This window comes from Colobus angolensis, unplaced genomic scaffold (genome assembly GCF_000951035.1).
Source record: "Colobus angolensis palliatus isolate OR3802 unplaced genomic scaffold, Cang.pa_1.0 Scaffold74, whole genome shotgun sequence".
Lineage (NCBI taxonomy): Eukaryota > Metazoa > Chordata > Mammalia > Primates > Cercopithecidae > Colobus > Colobus angolensis.
The window spans coordinates 398101-421502 of record NW_012121154.1 but is presented as its reverse complement, the minus strand read 5'-3'; the positions used below and the strand labels follow the sequence as shown (position 1 = coordinate 421502).

General features: G+C 36.5%; 1 protein-coding gene across 3 annotated transcripts in view; it reads left to right on the top strand.

Moving 5' to 3' along the window:
• The window catches only part of GRM3 (glutamate receptor, metabotropic 3), a 228507-nt gene that overhangs the window by 9472 nt on the left and 195633 nt on the right, over nt 1-23402 (top strand). The window lies entirely within an intron of this gene.

Here is a 23402-nt window from a genome sequence, read left to right as displayed (position 1 = left end):
AATACATGAATTCCATTATGAGGCCCAAACTCTGATGGCCTTTCTGTAAACCTGATCATCTCCCAAAGGTCCTGTTAGTAATTACAATCACATTGGGAGCTAGGACTTCAGCACATGAATTTAGGAGCAACACAAATATTCAGTCCATGACCATTACGTATAGAATGATGGTCATACACAGAATATCCAGTGAATTTCTTTTACGAAATTACTCTCCACAGCAAGTTCTAATTGGATTAACCAGTTGTATAAAGTAAATTCTACAAGCCTGAGTACTAATTAAGCTCAACTAATAAGGCACAGTTTCTTTAAGTTGTATGAATAGATTTTCTAGAAATCTCTTATTATCTTTGTTGTAAAGGAAGTTTTTCTCTGTTACCTATAGTAAGTTCCCATAAGATATGCAAACACATAATACATATCTTTTGGATATTCTTACTAGGAAACCTCATTTTTAATATTTTATCCTGTATTTTATCATATTAATATCAATATATTAGTAAGAAGTTACTGGTGTTTGAAGAAGTTACTGATATTAGAAAATCTTCTCATTTTAAACCTTTTATCCTGTATTTTATCATTATATTAATATATTAGAAAGATAAGTTACTAGTGTTTGAAGAATATCAAATGAAAAGATTTCTTAGAAATTCTCCTCGATTTGGATAACTGCACTCTTAAAATTCAAATTGTCTTTATAGCTATGCCCTTATGAGCTAGGGGATGTGGGAACACTTCTGTCACAACTCTCCCCACTGCCCTCTAGATCTGCAGCATGGGGGCAGGGGAAGGACCTCACTTGGCAACTTACACATTCTTCACTCAGCGTCCACTTCGCTCAAGTGAATGGTTGCTTAGCTAAAGCTGGCAATCCTCACAAAAACTGCCAAAGATAGTTTCCTAAGCAGTGTTCAGAGCCACATGGGAAAAAATGCCGAAGAGGAAGTGAGGGACTGGCAGCAGGGAGGGGGAGGCTCAGCCTGGGCCACCAGCTTTACCTCCCAGGAGTTCTTTGCTCCCTCTCTGCCTTCCCGGGAATGCCACACTTAGTAGCTGACTTCATGAAGAGAAAAGCAATAAAAAACAGAGCACACCCCACTCTCCCAAACATTTTAATGGTTTGAATTTTTTAAGACTCGGACATCTCAGAGATGAAACTCTTAAATTGTCGGAAGTTACACCGTGTATCAGCAGTGCCTGGCTTTCTTGACCACTCTGATGGTTACGGTACTTCTACCTGAAGATGTCACTTCTACTGGACTGTCCCTTTCACAGAGAAGTCTCTACATATCCAAAGCCAAAAGCCCACTCCCTCCCCCAACCAGCATCTTCCTTATTTTCTGATTCTAGGAGAAACGTGATTACTTCTCCATAAAATCATTCAAAATTGTGGAACTGCCCATGACGTTTTTCTTCTGTTTAGTCCTCTGTTGATTCCTTCTTAAGTAATATGGCAACTTCTTTTCTCTCCTACCACTGCCAAAATCTTAGCCCAGGTTATCATCACTGTCCTCTCAATCTTTAACTGTTTATCTCCTTCACTCTGTCTCTCCTTATACAATTACTTATTCATCAGAAATTTAATGAGTGCCTACTGTGTGTTCAGTCACTGTTCTAGAGATATTATAGCATGAACAACAATAATGTAGAAAATGTTTTTATATTCAGCTTACACTAAATAGATAATAAACAAGAGAACAAATAGGGTGTGAAGAAAATAGAATGAGGGATATACAAAAGTGAGAGAAGCTGGAAAAGTAAGTATTGCTACCAGGTTAAACTTGATGAACAACTGATATTTCCAGTCCATTCCCAGGTGTTAAAAGCATTAAATATAAATATGACTTAAATGTAACTTCCCAGCTTGGCCATTAAGGCGTTTTACAACCAGGTCCCTGGTGTATCTTTCCAGTCTGTCATCCTCAACATGAACATCTAGTCTACCCAGACCTTTTTGTTTGCACCAAATATACACCTAAGTATCTTTGTAGTCATGATTTAATTTAGAATGTGTTTTCTTCCTCCTTTCTACAAATCTATATTTAAGTCCAGCTTCAAAGTCCTGCTTAATCTAAGTTCATACTAATGATTTTTTATCTATTCTACCAAAGAAATTTTTATTCAAAACATCCATGTGGTCCTTACTGTATGTAGGCCTGATTAGTAAAATATTGCTTTGGTGTAAGTAATAGGTAGGTAGAACAGTAACTTGTGGAATCAAATAAAAAAGCAAATTTATTTTTATTTCTCATAGCCCCTTTAAAAGGTATTCAGTAAAATATATTACACTTGCATAATAAAACAATAAACCTTAGCTTGCAAACAGTCTCAATTCAAAAATGAGTGTGCCTAGACCAATATAATAATTGAAACTTTGAACACTAAAGTTGAATCTTTTCTCTATCCCCAGCAGGAGCCCCTTTCAGGTAAGAAGTTGAAAAAGAAAGCTTAGATGTCTTATGGGTTTCATCCACCCTTCTTTGTCACTCTTACTAACTCATGTTCTGAATCCTCCAAAGTTACAGGTGGAAGGTAGGCGAAAACAGGATGGTTATAGGAAAAAAGTTCCTACCTGACAAACTTCACACTAGACTTCAAGATTTTTAAGGCTGTGTGTGTGTGTGTGTGTGTGTGTGTGTTTACTTCTCTCACTATTGCTGAGGGTCTGTCACCTCGGTTTCCTTGACACAAATTTTCTTTCACCTGACCATTTCTTTCACCTGACCATTTCTTTTTCCTGCTCTTTCAGCAGCTCACTGCAACAGACTCTTACTTTTAGGGTCCCATTTCCCTTCCAGGCCTTTCAATTAGTTTGATTCCCTTCAGTAATGACTGACCTTCAGTCCACAGGAAACAGTGACATAATATTTCAGGAAAAAAATTCTAAGCATGTGGGCCAGTCCAATGCAGCAATCTCTCTTCTTCACTGCTCCCTGCCAAAGCATCAAAGCAGTTAGCTGGTCCTTCTCTCATCCTTTATCATTTCCTAGCCTGGAGTAAGGCCCAACCCATTTTGTGATGCTGTTTTTTTGTTTTGTTTTGTTTTGTTTTTTTGAGACAGAGTCTTGCTGTGTTGCCCAGGCTGGAGTGCAGTGGCACAATCTCAGCTCACTGCTGCAACCTCTGCCTCCCAGGTTCAAGCAATTCACATGCCTCAGCCTCCTGAGTAATTCGAATTACAGGCATGCACCACCACGGCTGGCTAGTTTTTGTATTTTTAGTAGAGATAGGGTTTCACCATGTTGGCCAGGCTGGTCTTGAACTCCTGGTTTCAGGTGATCCACCTGCCTTGGCCTCCCAAAGTGCTGGGATAACAGCCACCTTAACTGGGCTTTGTGATGCTATATGCTTTGGTACACATAATTATTTCCAATTTTTGTGAGCATATTTGGACTACAGGACATATGAAATGTAACACACTCACTTGCTTAGATACCTGTTGTTTTCTACTTGACTAACACCAGGATTTAGCAAAGTACCTAGTTTCTAATATATTGATATTACACTCATATATTCAATGAGTAACTAATACAGCTTAAGTTTAAAAAATTACTTTTTATAACCAAGAAAAATGTTTCTACAGGAGGCTACCTGTATAAAGACTTATAGGAATCAATGTCTACAAAATAATGTAAAATGTGGCTAAAACATTTACTGGTTTCTCTGACTAGAATTAGCTCCCAGTGAATAAAGATCTTGTCTGTCATTTTTAGCAGAGTCTACAATAGTGCATATAGCATAATATTTAACACATATTTAATGAGAAAACATAAATTATGTTAATATCTTCCATTAATATGTTGCACAATTAATAAAAATTGTGATCTTAATTTTAATCCATAAATGGTACTATTTTTCTGAAGACATTTTCGATCTTAGAATAACTTTATATAAAAATTTAAAAATTTATCTTTAAAAAGTGACATCAACTTAATGACATAAGTCCTTAATGAGCATCTGCTACTTTCAAGGCACTGGGCAAGGTACTGAGGAGAACAAAGAAAAGAATAAGACACTGTGTCTGCCCTTAGAACATAAAATCTTATAGGAGAGATGAGATACGTGCATGTGTACCTACAGTAACAAGAAAATTCAGGAGCTTGGCTGTGAGACCCCTGAGTGGATAATAATACTTCTGTTTGACATAACTGTAGAAGATATCACGAAAAATTTACTTCTGTCCTGGGCTCTAAAAATTTAAGATTTCAGGAAGTGGAGGATTTCATTCTAGACCTATGCAAAAGCAGAGAGCTAGAATGTGGGATTTAATTGAGGAGGATCATGTAACCTAGCTTAGTTTAAGGTTAGAGTGTATGGGGGTCAGGGCAGAAGATAAAGCTGTCAGAGCAGATACAATCATGGCTAACATTTCTCCTGTAGGCAGAGGAAAATCTCTGAAGGCATTTGAGCAGGGGAATCTGAAAGTACAATGTGAAGATAAATAGGAGGAAATAAAGGTTTGGGAGGCAGAGAGATGAGTTGGCAGGTTATGGCAACAGTCCAGGTGAGAGGTAATGATGGCCTAAACTAGGGCAGTGGCAATGGGAATAAGAAACATGGAATGAGTCTAACAGACATAAAGATGAATAGTGCCTGGTAGGTAGGAATTAGCTTCTGGACAAAAAAATACCAGCCAAAACAATTAAGCTAATCACTTTCCTTCTTCTACAATAGAAAAGGACATGCTGCATAAAATCCTTAGTTTAATAATGGAAAATGTGGGAGCTGTCTTTCTTTTAAGCAATTTTTCATGAATTTGGGTCACAGGAAAATGTAACAATCAAAATTCTAACTCTTTGAAAATAAGACTTAGAAATCAAATCAATATTTTCTATGTGGCTATGATTTGATTGCATTTATCTGTAGACGGGAGGTTAAGCCAACGCAGTCTCTCTCCCGGGCTCTGCAAGAGCCACCTACTGGCTTCCTTGACCCTCATCTTACACCACCTGTAAGTTCATCCACTTGGCTACCGTCAAAATTATCTTTAAGAAATATAAATCTAAGCATGTCATCCTTGCTTAAAACTCTCCAAAGATTTTTTCATTGCTCTTGCTATAATTGAAACATGGTTTACCTGGCCCACAGTGATCTGCACATGTGTGGAGATTCATGTCTCATCCCTTTTCCCTTATACTTCTTGTTCCATCTTTCCCTGTCACTCCTCAGGCCTTCCCATAGGCTGTGAAACTTCCCAGTGCACTGGTCCACTCCAAACCCTTCAGGGCTCAGTTTAAATTCTATACTACTTCTGATCTTCTATAGTACGTTAGTTCTTCTTGCTATGTACTCCCCTATTTTCCTTCATCACACTTTATTGTAATTGTCTGTCTCCCCACTATAGTCTATAGGGGCTAAAAAGACAGAAGCCATGCCTGCTCACTTACAGTTGTATATTACCCAGCAGAGTAAGTACCACATACAGAAAATCAATAGCTATTTATAGGGTAAATTGAATAGGGGTTAATTAACTCACTCTGGAACAAATTTTCCTCATCTTTAAAACTGGGATATTGTTTTTTATATTCCTTTTAGTCATATTTTTATAAGTAAACTTACAGATAAAATTCAGCATCCCAAGTCAGATTCAGTACCCTGTTATACTGAAAAAAAAAAAGTAATTAGGTCTTATTTATAAATTTAAATTTCTGTTTAAGAGCAAGGTTATTAATAATAATGCTAGAAATGTGTTTTGTTATTCCTCAACCTGTCCTCATTTTGAAACTATTTTAACTGTTCACCTTAAGTCTTGCGGTATGAGTAAGAGGATATAAACATAACCATAAAAACAGAGTTGAGTAAATGCCCCAAGAAAGTCAACTTTAAGACAGATTTTGTCCTTTCTGAATTCTAGTAAAAGAACATTTCAGCCACTTTCATGGAAGAGGATTCTTGAATACCATTTGTTAATACTAATTCCTACTAGTGCCAGTAAATAACATCCCAAGGTATTCCATTAAATGCAGTTTGTGGCAATATTTCTCAAAATGAATGTGCTTAACACATATCCTCTATACCTTTTAGAATGAGAAGATGTTGTGAATAACAATTTTTATTGAAATGTTTACGTATGCCAGGCACCGTTCCATTTGCTTTACCTACGTTAACTCATTTAATCTTCATGGTAGCCCTATGAGGATGATGCTATCATGATCTCTATTTTATGGAAGAGGAAAGTGAGGTACTAACACAAGGTAACACAGTAAGAGGACAGCCAGGATTTAGATCTGGCATTTGGCTCCACAGCTCATGAATTTGACCAGTTGACTATATTTGCTTCTCTCAGGAAAGCATCCTAAAACGAAAATGTAAACTATGCAAAAAACAGTTGGAATAACCATCCTATATTCCTTGATTTGAAAATGAGAAATGGGTTAATGAAGTGACATTGAGCTCTTTTTTAGAAATAGAAGTTAGTAGTATAGTTAAATATTGTATAGGTTGTTGATCAGAGTGTATCTAATTACTTATGCTTCTTATTTTAACATAAAATCATCTCATTTCAATGGCTGGAAAGTCAGCTGTCATGATAATAATTACATTTTAAGGCTTTATTTCTTTACAAACTATTTGTTCTTTTGATCTCCAGAATTTGTCCACTGCTTGAAGATATTTTAATCTCCACATTAAAAGAGAACGGGGGTCTGAATTTGAAGCAAAAAACAACAAAAAATCACTTTTCCCAGAAACAAAGTCTCAGATTCCTTTGTGTAAAAAAAAATAATTGACACATTGGTGAAAATCATTGGTCAGGAAGGAAAACTATCCCACTTTATTCCTTTACCTGTCCATCCAGCTATCAGAATAGTATATTTGCATGTAGTTAATCCTCAAATTGATTAAGCTATGTTTACAAGTCAAAAAGAAAGAGGTCCTGAGGAGATAATTACAGGAATACAAATCAGGAGAGACAACTTTGAAAGAATAGTAATTTTGCTTCTTGAAACTGACCTTAAATCCCTAGGAGGAGAACAGAACAGCTTAAAGCAACCTTTTCTCTCTATTCAGAAATGATTGCGAATTAATTGTACAGTTTAGCTGAACTTTGCCTTCCCTTGTATCCTAGGAGAAGATCTCTAATAGACTGGGAATTTTTGCTTGTTTGTAATGTAAACTCAATATCTAGAGATAGTTCTTAACACCACATGGGCTCATTGGAAACCCTAATTCCCAAAACAAAGAGGAAAAGGTGAGCAAAATAATCCACCAGCAAAAGGAAAACAAAAAACAGAATGCTTGATAATCTTTATTTTGATAATTTGGTTTTAAATAATCCAAAAGAAAGATCCTTGGTGACATCAGAAGTCTGACTGCAATATCCAAACTTGCTCATCCATGAAGATGTATAAGGCTTGTGGGTTACATGGATTCATTAGTTGCTTTAATGATAAAAAGCACTTAGTAAAAATTATTTCTATTTTGAATATCAACTAGGCTATGCAGTTCTAGCAAAGAGGCGGTTTGAGCATTTGCAGATTAATCATGATGCTAAGTATTGATTTTGATAATAAAAATTAAAGCATACTCAAATTGGATATCCCCATGCACATATAAACTATTTCAGTTAGCTAGTTAATGTTGACCTAATGATCTTAATTCCAATAGTTTCCTTGATTTAGCCATGCCATTTCTGATTCATTCATCCAACAGGTGTTAATTGAGCATATTAAATTTGGTATTATGCTAGACACTAAGTATAGAATGGCAAGCAGAAAACCAACAACAAATGAAAAATAATTCCTGTCCTCACAGATCTTTCTTTACAGTTTTAAAACTCTACATTTGAAGATTAGAAAATGGAGTATAAACAGCATCATGGTCTCTTATCTAATATTTCAGGTAGAAATTAGTCAATAAAGTCTACAGGAGAATGGACTTCTTGGCTTCCCCGAGACCACGGACAGAGGCCTAAGAATCACCCCAAACGAAGTACTTTTTCTATTCTCTTAGTAATTAGATTTGCTTAATGCTTTTTGAAAAAAATATATATATATATGATGCAATGTATGACACAATCATGATTATTTAGGGAATGCACTGGGAGTAGGCTACTTAACATCTTCATACATGTAAAAATGTCTTCATTTACTTTAACTTAGTATACTTTGGTACACCCATTGATTCTTCCCAGAAACTTTTACTAAGCACTTTTTGTTTTGTTGGGCCATGTGGTAGGTGCTGGGGATCTGTCAATCTGTAGCTAATAGTTCTGTTGTCCAGAACTTACAGAAAATAAGCTAGGAATAGTGTTTAACTTATTAATGATCCTGTGCTTGGGATTTTAAAAAATTCACAAAGTACTCAATGGAATGCAGACTTAGAGAACCACATCTTCAATGTTCTTTTCCTAAGGTTAGAAAAATATATAATTATAGAAGCAAAACATTCTTGGATAACTTTTAGAATAAAAAAGTACTCTGAATCAAATGGCACTGGAAAATGTAGATGGGACCAATTCAATTTTAACAGAATAAAAAACATTTTTCCTGCCAATGTTGTTCTGAAATTAATTGCAAGATGTGTTTTTCAAATGACTTATCAAAAAACATGAAACCAATCAATAAGTCAAACAAGGCTAGAAACCACCATTAGCTAGTAAATTGATTTACTATCTATTATAATTCTTCCATAAAGCATAATAGGCACTTTACTTTCACAGTTTAATGCTTCTGTAATTGAGACATAATTCAATTTATTTGCACATCTTATATAATAATATTTTTTCCCAAAAAGCTACTCATATTTATGGTGGATCTTAAAATGAATGGTATCAGGGTTAAAAAACAAAACATATTAGTTGCAAGCACTGCCTATCTTATAACATATTAGTTGCAAGAAACTGCCTATCTTATAAACTAAGTATTCCAAAGTAATTGCAAATGTCTTAACCAAATTTACTATTAAATGCTTTTTATTTTGCTACAAATTGATAGACAAACTCTCCTATTTCCTGTATTTTTTTAAGTTCAAAATCACATGCTTTGAAAACACCTCATTACCAGAATCACAAATTATCTTTCAATATTTTCATTATCCCTGCTTGAAAATAAGAAAGATATCTTATTAACCTCTGTACATTTACTGCAAGAATAGCCAAGTCCTGGTCATTTATTTATCACTGGAATATATAATGGTGCCTTAAAAATAATGACTGTTGAATGAATAAGTAAAATAATAGAAGAAAGAATGAAGGAATAAAGACCTTGGATACAAGGAACCCTCAATAAATATTTATTAGATTATAATGAGCAGAGCATATTGCCATAGTTCAGTGATAAAATTTTAATATACTTCTATAGTGTCTGCCTTTCTATCACCAAGAGGAAATTAATAAATTTCAGAGATAATAAATTATTTTAATATTTGGTTTTATGTATATCTAAGATCTGCATATTTATAAGAGTCTTGTAATGTCAGTCATTGGCTCAAACATTTTTCTCATGTAACCAAATATTTTTGTGATATTGCCTGTAATACATCTCCTTAATACTTAACTTTTAGAGATCAATTTCTGAAGCTATGAACTTCATATGAAACACAACCTTCTTTAGTAATTTTTCCAAACATGTTTAAACTTTTGCGTATCCATGCCTTTATTCTTTAGCATCAGCATACCTAATCCCAAATACTGATGAGAGCCACCAAATGTAGCATGAGTTTTTAAAGTGAACTTCTCCATTTAGATTTTTTTTTGCTATAGCTTATTTCTCTTGTAGTCTTTTCTCTGATGAGTTAAAGCAGCACATTAAATTTTTAAAAAACTGCCCCAAATTTGAGGCCAGTATAAAGAAATATATCTTAATACAATTAATGAATATGAAATTTTTTTGCAAATCCTGAATGACCTTTTACTAGAAATTCAAAATTATTTATAAACTATTATCTAGTAGCAGAGACCATTTTACTAGATCTCTCAGGGTATACATGAGAATAGAGAATCTCAAGCTGAGCGCTAGGGTACTTCTACTTATAGTTATGCCTAGAAGTTACAATCCAAAGAAACAGTAGTGGCCAATGAGGTAAAAGGCAGGCCAAGAGAAAGTGGCATCATGCAACTAAAGAGAAGAAAGTTTTCCCAGAACAAGGCAGTGGTGAACTCTACTGATGCTGTGGAGGGCAAGTTAGATGAGAAAATTGATGATATCAGGCATTTAGAATCTTGATTCCAAAAACTGAGGTGATCAATGTCTTTAACATCTTGTAAGCCATTGGAAGTTGCTATGTAGTAAGGAGGCAAGCTGTTTGGAGGTAACTGAGAAAACTGGATTCTAAGTAGAAATAGTGACTACTAATTTGTGTAGTTTTGCACTAATTGTGGCAAACCAATGGATTCTGCAGGAAAACTTGGGTCAAAAGAGAATCTATAATTATTTATTAAATTCAACTGAATTATGTCTTTTTTTTTTTTTTTTGGAGATGAGACTGAAGAAGTAGTCTTAGGGGCAGATCAGAAGACTTTAGATACATTAAGAAGTTTGTAAGATTTTAGGCTCAGAGCAATGGTAAGCCACTTAAGTACCTGCCCAAGCTTATCATCTTGTGAGGGAGACAGAATAATCATATGGCTCAAAGAAATATTAAATTAAACTTACGATACATGCTAAAATTAAGAGATAATGTTGTGGGAGCATAAAATAAGGAGTTTGATATCAGAGACATCAGGTTTTCATGGGAAAAATGACAACTAGAGGATGAGCAAACTAAGTGAAGAGAAAGAAATCAAGCTGTATTCAGTGAAATGAGCACAGATACTCTGAAAGAAGAGATAATGGCACGTATGAGCAACTGGAAGTTCAATGTGGCTTGGAACCTTGAGAACAGTGAGCAGCACTATATTATGTCAACGGTTGTTCTTATCCAAGAACAAGAGAAAATCATTTTGGTACTTACAGTAGAAATAAGAGCATCCATATTTTTTTTAATAAAAAAAGACCCTCACTGGAATATGGAGAATGATGGAGAATGATGGGGGTTGAAGGTTCAGAATGGACCAGGTAGACTAGTTATGGGAATTTTTTGTATTGTCTACAAAAGATGGTAGCTTAGACAAAGATGGCAGACATTGAAATAACAGGTGAATAAAGAAAAATTTTAGTAGTTAAAAATTGCAAGGACTTGGTATATGGGTTAGAAATATTAGATACCATCTTGATGTGTTTACAGTTGCTCAGGACATATATAATAAATCAATTGAGGACTCAATAATAAGGATTTATTTTGAGTGTCTACTATTATGTCAATATATTCTTCCTTTTAGAGAAAGCTCAAAATTATTTATGTGTCAGAAGTAAAGATCAGATTCTAGACATTGTTTATCTCAATTGTTTTTAACACACTAAGAAAAACAAGCCAAGTGTTGATGAATTTCTATTGTATCCTAGGGATTTTGTAACAAAGAATCCATTCAGAAGCTACACTAGGCTCATCCAAAAGAGATGACAGAATTTTCTCTACCCAGTACAGCTTGCACAACGCTGGTGCAAGCAGATGATGGTTATGTTTGGCTGAGAAGCCCATAGAGGGTGATTCACCAACACAACTGCAAGATTCAACTACATACCCGCCTCCTCTTGACACATGTGTGCTAGTAAACCCAAAGTCAAACATATCATTAATTTCACTCTTAATTAAACCTCCGAGGCCTAAAGGGTAGTGACAAACTTAAACTTGAGAAGTTCTGGCCAGCATTATTCAAACACCAGTGAAGAGACTGCTTTTAAGATATTATAAAGATGAACTTTCTTGTTTCTTTTTCTCAATTCTGAGGATAGCTAAGATAAATTTTAGTCTTGCAATACAATAATTTTATTCTAGCTATCATTATTGATTGTAGTAGCTGTGAAAGTCTGCTTAGAGAGATACAGTTTATTAGTCAAACTATTACCTGCTACATAAAGAAATCTATTCTTTTAGTTCTGTTTTATTCCACTGTTACCAAATTGAATATATTTGAAAATGAGGTAAAGTAGATGAACATCGCACGTGCTCTGGGAGAACGTGTTATGAATCTCAATTCTATCACTTATAAGCTATACTATCCTGAAAGTCATATTAAAGTTCTCCAGACTTCAATATGCTATCTACCTCACAATGTTGCTCACATGAAAATGTAAGTATAAAAATATATTTGTAATATGAACTACAGAAGTACTGACTAGGCTCTGGCCCTTGATAGGTGCTCATTAAATATAAACTGAATTCTACCAATGCTAAACCAAATCTGCACCTAGAGTAATATCCACTGGCATAAATGTCTTTTTCTTTGCCCTAGTAGTAACAATATCTTACTATCAATCTCATTAATTCAACTCTTTCATAATCCCATGTGGATATTAAAATATATCCATTAATCAAATGCTTTCTACTTATTTTTATGGAATTTTCCTTATAGATCCTGCTATGCATATTGTAGTCTTCTCTATAAACCATATGTTATACTTCTTCTGTTTATGAAGATTCTATGTGTGATCTAAAAGTAAGAAAATGAGAATTTTATATAAATTATCATGTGTTATAAGGAAGCCAAATAATGCAGAAAATTTCCTGGCTTCTTTTATGCTGAACTGTTGTAGCTTTAATAACTTCTGCACTGCAGTGATTATGAAACTAAAGCATATTTTTAAATGTTAACTCAGAGTGTCAGACGTTTACTTATATTAGGCAAAATCTTAGGAAGAACAAGTTTTAGGACTACACAATAATGTGGGCTGTTAGACACATTTTCTGTCATTCACATTTTGTGAATATTCTTACCCTCTAATCATTTTTATCTAAGTTATATTGTAATCATAACTTTCTGAGAGTCATGAAGTTAGAAATAAGATGTTAATCTTAATTACAGGAGCAAGTTGAAATGCATTTTAACAAAAGCATGAGCTACTGAAAGTCAAATAATCCTTTAGAGGTTTTAAGCTTCACTTAATAAGCAGAAGAATCTAGGATAAAATTTTTGGAATAACCCATTTTACAGAGGGAAAAAATGTTGTATCTCACTACAGAAAATGACCTGATTAGCTTCCCTTTTCTCAATATTAACTTCGGAAAATAGCTTACTCCTAGAAGCAAATAGAATGATACTTCAAGAAACCATGTTGCCTTTTTAACAGTCAAAAACTTGACTTCATCTACAAAGCATCACCTTTTTCAGGATTAACACACTTAACCTTAAAGATAAAATAGTCTTTTAGAACGAATATGTGGAATCATGAATATGTTATGGTATTTTATCAACTAAAACCTGAGTGATGTTATGTAAGGGATTTTATATTTACAAGTAGCTATCCCTCTCTGAAAGTTACATGAACAGAACTTGGTCTTTTAAAGCCAGATGTTTTTATTGTTTGTTTTCATTATTCAGATTCTCCAAATAGTTCAAGTTTCAGAACCTTTTTTTTTTCCTAAGGAATTGTAGGATCCAAACTAGCTATTTTTTTAATAAGAAAATTGGCTTGTTTATGAAGCATATCTTACTAAAAAGATAGATTGAGGCACTGATGAGGTTAATGATATTTTGTTTGGACAAATTAGGAAACTAATTCGAGATGCAGCCCCTGGTGAGCAGGTTCTTACCTATTCTCATGACTTCTGTTTATCCCATATGGATACCTGTTCCTGGCAAGTTATCCAGTTAGTGAATTTCTTGCCAAAATTTACATCAGATATTTTGTTGTATAACTTAACTACCCAGAATAAATCTTTGACGCTAAGGTTGTCATAGGCGACTATGAAATAATATGAGTAGGAACATTTATATAAAGCATATTTCTTTCCGGAAGTTTGATCTCATTTTCGAGCTCAGTACCTCTGACAGGAAGGAAGCAGCAGGAAGCAACTTATCAAAGACTTGTGGATCTTCTCTATTGCAAGTGTCAAAATCCCTGCAAATTATTTTGTAAAATGACTGATGTTCTACATAAACGAGGTAACTAACAATGCAGTACTTGCATATCTGACCTAAATAGTAGAGTTGCCTGACTGGCCCAGATTGTTACAGAATTAAGGGCATAGAATAGTGGATGATTCAACCGGGTCCCTAAAGCAGAGAGAAGGGAAATACCTGTGGCTTAAGATATATGATATTATATATTGATTGCTTTGCTTTTAGTTAAGAAATAAAATTGTATATCACAGTAAGAATCTCAATTTATCCTTTAGAATTGTTTTTTAGCTCTGCATTTTTCTGATTTTATCAAGTAGAGTTAGGCTATTACAATAAACACTAAGCAAAGCTTTTACTCATATTATCTCTCTACTGACTAAGTTTTCAACATAGTCACAGCATCATATTCCAGCTACTCTTGAGAAGAATGGGGGTTCACACTGCATTATTTTGTTCTCAAGATATTCCCTAGAGTGGGGATGGACAGCAAAGGTAAAACTGAGTATGCTCTAGCAATAAAGCATAACTGTAGCAATAGAGCATAATAGGGCTAACAATCATTCTTGTGCATTGGCCCCAATCTTTTATATTAGTCACCTCTGCCCGGGCCCAACCTCCAGGAAATTTTGAAGAACCTTTTCGGCTCTTCTAATGGTGTACTCTTGAGAAATGCTGGCTGGTGCACAAAGGCACAAAATCCTGTAATACCAACTGGCATTTCTTTTGGGTTGCAAGCCAATACAATTACCTACCAAGCCTTCTAGTCACTTTCACCCACTCAATGAACAGACGGCTCTTTAAACAGACACTGGAGGGAGCCAAACTGTTGACTTAAAGGGAGATTTTGGGTAGCTAATCAAAGTTCTCTCCCGCTCTCCGTCCTACCCACTTCCACCCCAGTCTCCTGCAAGTCTGACCCTGTTTGGTAGGAAACTTTTGTCCAGTTTACGGATACAAATTAAAAGTGATTTCATTAGATTCTTAACTCAGGTGTGCCTAATCTCGTTGCTCTGTTTTTGAGTATCTTCATTATTTCAATTGTTACGACGCTAGTAACAGTAGCGTGTTATAATAAACTGTTTCAGATATTCTCCTTAGCATTCCCTGCTTCCTTAGGATTCTTCTGGTTTGCAAAGAACAGCTGAAATGTCAAAATTTTTTTTATTATTTAGGCCATCATTATGAACAAATTTAGGTAATCAAGTCTGTATTCACATGAAAACGTACATACATTCACTCACTTGCAGGCCAAATAACTACTACGGAAATAATTATTCTTTCATTCACACTGGCATTAAAGTGATTTAAATTAATTCTAACCACCCCCTCTCTCCACCCCATTGGACTGATTTAACACCCTTTGATGGTGTTGTTTGGGCTTTTCTCTCACATGCTAATGAGGCATTCTCTTCAGCTACCACAACTTCATCTAATCCTACGGCAATTCTCACACTTTCTAATGACCCTGTCTTTGGAGAACAGGGAAACTTGGAGGGAAGGAGAAGAGGGAAGTGAATTACTGCCTAATACAGACTTACCCTAAAAATATATTCTGAAAATAGAATTGAGCTGACTGCTCCTATCCTGGAAGAGTAACTGTCACTGAGGAAGAGGCTCATTCCCACCTGCCATGCATAGACTGTCTACCCAACCAAAAGCAAACTATTGTCCTTTTCTCTGCAGCTTGGTTGATCATCAGGTGTTGATTTTAGAAATGGGAGGAAGGCTATCTTCTGGGAGTCTTGCTTTATCCTTAGATTTCCCTTGGGCGTGAAATTTACAAATGTCCAGAGAATAAGCTCCTGCTAGGGTTCGCTTTCTCATAACTGGGTGAAAAGCCTGGATTAAGCTATTTAAAAGGAGAAATAAATGGAAAGTTCCTGTCTTACTATTCCAGGATAGTAGGTATTTCTCCATGGAGTCATCTAAGACTCAAGACTTTGGCTGGTGACCATGTCTTCCTCAAGCAACCTACAGAAACTAACTAGATGGAATGTGTAATCAAATCGAAGCCCAAAGTGAATGTGCTAAAACAGTGGTTCTCTACATTGGCTGCACATAACATCATCTTTAAAAACTTTCCATGCCCACACCTCACCCCACTCCAATTAAATCAGAATCACTAGGGCTGGGGCCCAGTCATCAGTACTTTTCAAATCTTCTCACATGATTCCAGGGGACAGCCAATTGAGAAACACCACACTAAGAACTAGGGAAAGATCAGGTGTTAAAAACTCTGAAACACAATACTTAGCTTCTGCTATCAAGAGTGCCTCTACTCAGCAATGTCCATAATCATGTCTCTTTTTCTGTGACAAGATTTCAGCCAGATTTAAGACTGGAAAATCTTCACATTTGTCTACTCTTCACACAGTACTATTTTTCAATGTTTTCTTATATCTCACAAGTAAATCCTTTTAAGACTTAGCTATGAGTTCCTGTCTTCATTGTAGAAGTGAGTTTTCTGTTTTCCAAAAGTACAACTATAGTTGGTAGTAACACTGAATGTGAAAATAATAACTGACATTTCACAACAATTTTCTCTTATATACTTTGCTCCAAGTCCTTCTCTTCTGTCTAAAAACATGCCCAATATTTTAATTACGTAAAAAAAATCTTCCCAAGACTGCATATTCCTTCAAATCTTCTTACCTTTATGATTAAGCTTAAGAACAGAATATACTTAGTCTCTCAATGTAGTATCTCAACTTAGTCTCACAATCTATTTACTCCTTAATGCTCTCTGTAGTTTCATTTCTGGCCCCACCAGACTATTGAATATTTTCCTAGTCCTAGATCGGTAACACATTCCAAATCTAGTGATCACCAAATCCAACAACTTCTCCTCAGTTCTCAGACACTTGAAACACTCTGTAGCTCTAAATATTTCAAAGCATCTTCTAAAGCACCCTCATTACCCTGGTTTGTTTTCTATCACTGTGTCATCTTTTCCTAATTCTGTTTCCTTACTGTAAGTATTTTACAATGTTCTTTTGTCAGCTCTCTTTTCTTTTGATACCAAGATATTTTAAACTAAGGCCTACAAAAATTTGTGCCTGTGTGTTTGCACATTTTCCTGGCAAGGAAATGCATAACTCTCATCATATTCACAAAAGAGTTCATAACTCAAATAGGGTAAAGAACTCATGACAAACTCAGACAGGAATCTTTCCTACTCATGTGGCTACATCTATCAACATCTAAGTGATTTGCTTTAATGAGACCCCCAGAGCAAATGCCAGAGAAAAGGCAAGTAGGCAAAGTAAAAACAAAACTTTATTAACAAGCCAATGTGAAGGAGCGGCGAGGTTCACCGGTCTCCGGCGGTGGAAGCCGACGAAGTCCCTCCGGCGTTCTCGGGCAAGGTTCCTAGGTCCGCATACCAGCAGGGGCCAAGGAAGTTCGCTCCCGCGTTCTCCCACGCAGTTCCTGGGTTCCACGTACGACGAAGGGCCGAGGAAGTTCGCTCCGTGTGCCGCGGGAGCGGCTTTTATGTCCCGGGCCTGGGAGTGGGCGGGCAGTGGGCGGGACATAGGCGGGTCGGGGGCGGGGGGGTAGGCGTGGCTGGGGGGTTCCGGTTTTTCCTCCGTCGGAGGTCGGGTTGCGCCTGCGCAGTCGACCGGTGTCTTTCCCGGGTGCGGGAAAGTTGAGGATGAAGAACCTGGAACTGCGCCATCTTGCCTCCGTTCGTCCAAACACTAAGTAGGTAACAGCTAGTGCTCTACCTCTAATCATCTTCCCAAATTCCAAGTTCACATTTCCAAACCCCTGTCAGGCAATTTCTTATGTCTTTTAATGGGACTCTCATTTTCTTATACATCCAGGAACATGACCTTGGAATGCCAAAAGAATTTCTACCTGCACATCTCCAGTCCACAAATCCAACTGGTTCCATTTCCAAATGGCATTTTGAATCCTCTCCTCTTTTCAATCCTCACATTCACCATCTTGCTTCAGAACTTGATTTCTTCTTGACTGTTGTATTACTGGAGTCTCTGACTGATTTCCTTTCGTGTTTTTCATCTTAATCATCTTGTACACATCAATCAGATCAATCTTCCTAGGCTTCCACTCTAAATTTGTTTTTCCTCTGCTTGAAACCTTCATAGTTGCCAATTTATTATTCAGGCTTTTAAGCTCCTTCACTGGGTGACTCTAATTTACATTTTCAGGCTCATATTCTAATTTCTTACACATTCTCTAAACTGAAAGCTGGACAACTCTCTATTCTTAGAAGATACACTGTGTTTTCTTGACCTTTAGATGTTGTTTATAGTACGTCCAAGACAAGGTATACTCTCTCCTATCAATTCCTTCAAAAATCCTGCTTGTCCTTGAAGGTTTATCTCAAATGTAGCTTTCATGAAATATGTTTGAACTACTAACTGAAATATGAAATATTTTTTGTTAGTTTGTTTCGGAGACAGTCTCATTCTGTCTCCCAGGCTGGAGTGCAATGGCACGATCTCCGCTCACTGCAACCTCTGCCTCCCAGGTTCAAGTGATTCTCTTGCCTCAGCCTCCTGAGCAACTGGCACTACAGGTGCCTGACACCATGCCACCTAATCCGAGATAAGTTTTTTGTTTTCCCCAGTTTCATAGATGTGCTCTTCCATATATTTCTGCAACCATTTTAATAGCCCTACTTACCTCAGTGAATGGTAATTATGTATTTCCATGTATGACTCTAATATGGTTTGGATGTTTGTCCTTTCTGTCAAAGTTTCAATATTCAAGGATAAGTAACTATTCTCTTTCATTCTTTGTACCCTGAAGTTAGCACAGCATCTAGCACATAGTAAAAGCACAATATTGAATGTCTCTCAATGATTTTATTTACCAATTTCTGTGCCCATATTTTGTTTCCAATAAAAGGCATATGTATTCCCAACAAGCTACTTATGAGTAGGTTCCACCATCTTACTCACCACATATCTATTAATATCTACTGAAATGAATTTATATAAAGTTATTTGATAAAATTTAGAATGTGTCAACCATGGAAATTGCTTTAATCTAGAGGTCTGACCACAACCTCCAGTGCTTTTGATTATCTCACTTTCTGGTTCTCATGTCAACTGCTCATCAACTACCTGGGCATTCCAACCCTTGATTCAATTCTCTCAGATAATTAGTCCTGCTTTGACCTCACATCATTTGATTCTTTACTCAATCTAAATTTTATCCTTAATTATCTGAACCATAGTTCTACTGGGACCTTAATTCCCCAGTCTCCTTATCCGTTTACCGACCTTAACATTAAAAAGCTCCATTGGACATCCAGTCAGTGTAGCACTATTGGAAACCAACCAACCATAAAGAAGCCCACATTATTCTTTATTAAACAGGTTCAACTCAAAAAGAAACTAATTTGCCTGTTGCTGTCACTTCTCTAGGGGTTTTATTTTTATTGTTGCTTCCACTATTTTATTTTTTTCTACTCCTGAATAAAAACTCAGCCAGGTCACATAAATTAATCTCAGGTGATAAAAAGTCACTCCATTCTAAAGAGTATCCAGTCTAGTCTAGTGGGGAATCAGTTAGGCAAATGTAAAATTTTTTTGTTTTTGTTTTTCTCCAGATCAGGACTATTGACTCTTAGGAGGCCTGTAGTGGAGAAGGGATTAAAACTAGCATCTTTCCCCACTTTGCCTTCTCCCCTATTCCATAGATACTGCTTTGGCCCCTCCACAATTGGGAATATTGAGAAAAGAGATACATGGGCAATAAAAGTCTATCTTGACAGGCACAGTTGTGACCTTCCATCAGTTCCTTCTGTGCATAATACATATCCAAAGGTGACTTATAGGGCATGTTTATATTGTCTTCTTGCCTAACTTCCCCTCTCTTTGCAGTAAGAACATTTATAATTTTCTAGATATAGCAGTGTCTTTCGTCCAGATACCACCTCATCTCAAGTGGTTGCCTGGGGCAGGGTTTTTCAGGAGACCATGGCTGGCTCCCTTGTGGGGGAACACATCCAGTGTGTGGGAAACACACCTTTACCCCCCCAGTGGTAGATGCAACTAGATCCCAAAGCATCACATTGTCTTGTTGTTCTGCCAGCTCCAGCCAGAACCTTAACTTTTAACCATGTCCCCTAAACTTTAGAAGACTCATGTCAAGCTTTCCAGGTAGTTTTCACAAATGCTTTTCTCTGACTTTGCTAAAAATGCACAAAAGCATCCCCTCCCCTATGTGTGCAGAAAGGGGTGAACATGTAGAAAACCAATGCTCTCTAAAAGAGTACTTCTTATTCAGTATCTTTTAGATCAATATTAACTCCTCTCTATACCCAAAAAAGGTGATGAACTAAGGGTTGCAAAACAAATTTTACAATCTTTCAGTATGTTTTGCATAGATAACCTGTTATCTATGGGATTGTTATCAGGTTTAGGGCTCCAGGTGATCTGAAACAGAAAGATTCCCCAAGTGTATATATTATCATATTTCCATATTGGTATCACTTACATCAAAGGCATGACTGAGCACTCAGCACAACCCATCCATTCCGTAATTGTCCTTGCTTACTTTGTTCCTCATTCTCCCCTTATAGTCAAAGACTTTCTCTCTACTCAACTGGCATCATCCTTATTTGTGGGGGAAGTAAGTATAGCAAGCGATCTTTCCTCCTATTACTTCATCTGGAAAACTAGAACTATCAAGAATGATTCCTCTCAATTGTCCAATTATCTATCCACTTCAAAACTCACCAGAACACCCATTTCTTTCCTCCTCCTCACCAGTGTCAGAGAATGCAGTTTCCTATCTAATGCCTAAAACCAAGCCTTCTGTCTACATTTTCAAGTTTCTGTCACTACCTATTCTAGTTTCCTTTATATCTTCCTGTTTACGCCAACTGCTTCCAGGTTGCTTCCTCAGACAACTTTTTCTCACTCTATATACTTTCGCTAAATGATATATATGTTTATCATTTCAACTACCTCCTCTGTGCTGATGATTTCTTAATCCCTATCTCTTCATTGGTACATCTATTCAAGACATTTCACCTGGACATCTCAGAAAATTCAAACTGGATGTCCCAAACTGAATCCATTCTCTCTCCAATATGCTCCTCCTCAGTGTATCAGCAACACTCTCACCCCGGTTACCCAAGCCAGAAACATGGAAATCAACATAGACTCCTTCCTCTATCTCCATATTTAATCATTCTCTAAGTCCGAAAAATTTTTGACTCCTACTTTTTTATGTATTTTGCCTCCTACCCACCTTTACCTGCCCTAAACTAGACCTTCATGACTTTTAACCTCACCAACTATAGCAGGCTCCTAATTTATCTGCCTGCACTGAAGTCCTGTTCCCATCTAAAACCAGTATATTGATTATCTACTGTTGTCTAACACATTGCACCAAAATGTAGCCATTTAAAAACAAGCATTTATTATTCTTCCTCATGGTTTCTAATGATTAGGAATCCAGGCATAGCTTAGCTGGGTGTACTGGCTCAGGTCTCTCCAAAGATTGCAGTCCAGCTGTTGACTTTCTCTGATGTCATCTGGAGGCTTGACCACGACCAAAAATTTCACCCCCAAGACGTTTTCCTCATGTGTCTACTGGTAGAAGGCCTCCATTCCTTCCACACAGGCCTCTCTACAGGTCTTTCTGAGTGTCCTTACATGGCAGCTGTCTCTTGCAGGGCCAGAGATCCAACAGAAAGAGAACAAAGAAAAAGCCGCATGACTTCTGTGATCTAGTTTCTGAAGTTATACACTGTCACTTCATTTTATTCTCTTTGTTAGAAGTGAGTCATTAGGTTTAGCCCACATTCAAGGGGAAGGAAATTAGGCTCTACCTTTTAAGAGAAGGAGTATCAAAGAACTTGCAAATATATTAAAATCACCACAGTCACTATCCTTTACAACTTTCAGAAAAATCTATTAAAGCTATAAATCTATTAATGTCATCTCAATGAACACCTAAAAGATATCTCCCATTATCCACAGTTATATTCAAAGTTTCTTTACATAGCCAGAAGACTCAGTAATCTGATCCCTGAGTATGTTTACAACTTTAAGTCCCCATCACTCCTTATTCATATATGATTTTCTAGAACACTAAACTGCTTATTATTCACTATATACTACTGTTTCTGGACCCCAAGATTTCTCTCACACCTACACTTTCTGCATAGAACTTTTTGCCCTCTATGAGTGACTAAATTATATTCCTCTATTAAGTCCCAATGCATTTATCGCCTTTGCTTAACAAGATTTCTCAGAAATATAACTCCTAGCCCTAGGCCAAGGACTCATCTCTTCCTTGCGTCCTAATATATCTTTAAAATAACTTTTCTATTACAATAACTTGCACATATTCTCTTTATACAAATTGGCTGTAAGCTGACTGAGGGCAACATATTTTTCATTTTGTATTCTTATATAAATTAGCATAACACTAGTTATAGTGCTCCAAATTGGCCAGGCACAGTGCCTCACGCTTATAATCCTAGTACTTTGGGAGTCTGAGGAGGGTGGATCATGAGGTCAGGAGATCGAGACCATCCTGGCTAACACGGTGAAACCTCGTCTCTACTAAAAATACAAAAAAAAAAAAATTAGCCGGGCATGGTGGCGGGCACCTGTCGTCCCAGCTACTCGGGTGGCTGAGGGAGGAGAATGGCGTGAACCCGGGAGGTGGAGCTTGCAGTGAGCCGAGAGAGTGCCACTGCACTCCAGCCTGGGCGACAGAGTGAGACTCCTTCTAAAAAAAAAAAAAATAAGATAGTGCCCCAAATCAAATTTCATATCTACGTTTTCGTGACATACATGACATATTTCATGTTTAGGGTTTCTTGGAGAACCAGTAGTGTAATCAAAGTGGTCTGACAGTTGCTAGATACACTTTAGTTCTTTCTGGAAAGATACCACCATTTTTAAGTAGGATTTATAGACCCAGGACATCTTCCATAGCAGGTCAGAAGTGATAAGCTATGCTTAGTTATGTCTTTATGGAAAACACCATATCCCTGCTTCCAAAGTATTCTGTGTCTGTTTTAGTTGGAAGCCTCAAGACAGCCAGAAATTAAAACTCAAGTAATCCTAGCCTGAGAAGCAGCAAACAAAATCCAAGTACAGTGAGAGCAAAGAACCTACCAGTTGTCTTTAAAAAGTAACACTAACACAGAGAATAAAGCTCCTAGTTCTATAGCCAGATCTGGACTTAACATGTTGTTGGTGAACTTGCAAATAGGGTTAGGAATGAAGGTGAACTATTGAAAGCAATGCTCTGAAACCATTATTCTAAAGAATTATACTGCAAGTAGAATATTGATCTGATTTATCTCTAGTCAAGTTTGTCTTCCCCATTTTCTAGGCAAAGACTTAAATCAGAAATAAAAATGAGGAAACCAAAATTCTTCTTGCTAAAAGAAGCATTGCATGTATTTTAAAATTTTCCATGGATTCAAATGTCTCAGAATTTTTTTCTCTGAAATATGTTCAAGAAATAAAAATACCAAGAATAATTCACAGTGTAGACTTTTTAAAGTATTTAAGTTCTCAAT